The sequence below is a fragment of the Microtus ochrogaster genome, chromosome 7 (assembly GCF_000317375.1).
Source record: "Microtus ochrogaster isolate Prairie Vole_2 chromosome 7, MicOch1.0, whole genome shotgun sequence".
NCBI classification, from domain to species: domain Eukaryota; kingdom Metazoa; phylum Chordata; class Mammalia; order Rodentia; family Cricetidae; genus Microtus; species Microtus ochrogaster.
In genome coordinates, this window is record NC_022014.1 from 71,814,071 (window position 1) to 71,816,891 (window position 2,821).

General features: G+C 45.5%; 1 pseudogene; it reads left to right on the forward strand.

Moving 5' to 3' along the window:
- Positions 1-774: 774 nt before the first annotated feature.
- LOC113456412 lies at positions 775-909 on the forward strand (annotated as a pseudogene).
- The last annotated feature ends 1,912 nt before the right edge of the window (positions 910-2,821 follow it).

Consider the following 2,821-nt stretch of genomic DNA (forward strand, 5'->3'; position numbering starts at 1 on the left):
TTTCCACAAGGATTCTTAAAGGTCAAAGGGTTTCTAAACACCAGCCGTGCATTCCAATACCTACCCGTGCAGTTACATCTGCTAAGGTCCTACAACAATGTGGACCAGAGACACAGTTCCAGGCTACTGCCTGGGGAGTTCTTTTCTTTGGAGACCTCTAATCAGGGAAAGCCAAGATTTTTATCTTCCTTAATTATTACCCACCTTATGTTTGGAGACTCTCCTGAATCTGGAGCTCTGAATCAGTTTACAGTGGCTGCCTAGTGAGCTTCAGGGATCTGCCTGTTTCTGCCCCTCCAGCCTTGGGGCTACAGACACACCCCTCCTACTTGAGTGCTGAGGAGTCAAACTCAAGCCCTTATGCTTATGTGGAAAGCACTTTGCCAACTATCCATCTCCCCTGCCCCAATGGTCAATTTTTTAAATTTTTTTCTTTTCTTTCTTCCTTTCTCCTTCCTTTCTTCCTCCCTCCCTTTCTTCCTCTCTCATTCTCTCCCTCCCTCCCTCCCTCTCTTCCTTCCTTCCTTATAGGAAGGATCTCACTGTGCAATTCTGGTTGGTCTGTAACTTGCTATGTAGGACCCAGCTGGTTCCAAAATCACGGAGATCCACTTGCCTCTGCATCCCAAATGTTGGAATTAAAGGGCAGGGTCTCCTTACTTAGCTCTGGTGTTCTAAAACTAGGCTATATAAACCTGGCTGACCTTGAACTCACAGAGGTCCGCCAGCCTCTGCCTCCTGAGTGTCATTTCTATTTTCATATTCTTCTTTTGAATACTTACCTGAAAGGAGATTCCAGGCAGAGGTTTGTGTGGTCCACTCTGCATGTGCTAGCTCCTATGAGTTCCCCAAATATGAGAAACTCAGCTGCAGAATCTGTGGTAGTGAGGGACTTCATTCATGCTCTTGCCTGGGGAACTATACACACACACACACACACACACACACTTATACATACACATATATACATATATTCTTACTTGAAATCCCTGTGACAAAGGTAAGTAAATAAATTGTTGGATATGGTGGTGCACACCTTTAATCCCAGTACTTGGGAGGCCAAGGTAGGTGGGTCTCTGAGTTTGAGGCCAGCCTGGTCTACAGAGTTGGTCTAGGACAGCCAAGGCTACACAGAGAAACCCTGCCTCGAAAAATAAACAAAAATCCTTGTGGTAATGAAATATTATGAAACTATCTCTTATATTCTAAGCTACTGGAATTTTGCTGAGCCTCACAGCCAAAGTTAATAATATACTTTGGTGTCACTTAAGACTAGTATCCTACTGTGTACTTAGTCTGTCTGTTTAATCTTCCTTTAAGAGAACAATGCCAGTCCCTTACTTGCCTTGGGTTTGTCACACTCTGACATTTTACAATCTAAATTTATGCATATCTTAGGTTATGTTGTTAAGGAAAAATTCTTTTTTCTTGGTTTTTCAAGACAGGGTTTCTCTGTAGCTTTGGAGCCTGTCCTGGAACTAGCTCTTGTAGACCAGGCTGGCCTAGAACTCACAGAGATCCACCTGCCTCTGCCTTGCTGGGATTAAAGGCGTGCGCCACGACCACCCTGGCGTGTTAGGAATAATTCTTAAGAGGAGTCTCTCCGCCAACGCAAATAATTCCAATCAGACCAAATTAGACCGAATAAAAGATGCCCACGTTTAATGCCGCACTCCCAACTGGCCCAGAGAAAGCGTGGTGAGGGGAGAGAGAAAAGGGAAAGCCATGCAAAAGCCAGACACCACTTGTTTCTTTTCTGGGCAGCAGCCTAAATAGCTTGTGGGAGTGGTCCACCACTTGGCAGGCTTTCCCAGAGGTGGAGTTGGGACCAAGGTGACTCCCAAGGGAGGGAGCTTGAAATGGAGCTTCCTGCTTCCTGCTTCCTGCTCCATTGGCGCCACAAGGATGAATGCCAGGGGCTGGGGTGACGCTTCCAACCCAAACATATGCATTAGTTAAATTATGTAGTTCTTCCATGCCCCAATCCAGACTATATGTATGTATCATTTGCTGAAAGCATCAAATACAGATCGGAAGCAATCAATCTTCTAAAGCGAATTCCCATCTATGGCTTTTGGTTGGTCAACAATGATGTTTGTAGTGCGGCTTGTTGTCCGGGTCAACTGGAGCCAGTGACTCGATCCCTTACAAAACTCTGTTAAAGATGTCTGTAAAGTGTCCGTCATTCTTTCCCCATGTGACTCCCTCTGTGCTGTTCAATAATGGCAGAGTGAAGCCCTCTGTTAGGGACAGAGACAGACACAGGGACAGACGCACACACAGGGACAGACAGAGGATGGAAGAGGACACAGGGAGCATGAAACAGAGACGTCCAACCTGGACTTGCTCTTGGTTAAATGACTCCAAGAGGCAGTGTTTTTATTTCTTTCCCTAATGGAACACCAACACATTGTTAGTGACTCCAAATTAATCACCAATGTGTTTAATTCATGAATCTCTACTAAAAAAATACTGTGTTTATTCAAATACTGTCAAAGTGAATTTTTTGTTAATTCTGCTGACATACTTCCTTCTCAGCTGCAGAGACTTATAAACCAGACTCTGGGGTGAGCGGCTCCTTCCGCTCCCTGCCCAAGTCCCAAGTCCTAATGCTCCTTTTTTCCTATTCTGTAAGACCCCCACTGAAAAGAGGTCCTATTTCAGACACAGGAAGAAGGAACTGTTGGACTCTGGCGTCCAAACACCGAGGAGGAGTCGCCCCCAGAGACTATCTCACATACCACAGCCGATGCAAAAGCATGAGGATTTTATTAATTCTGTCATGACAGGGTCCCCCAGCATTCGGGAAGCCGAGGGACCT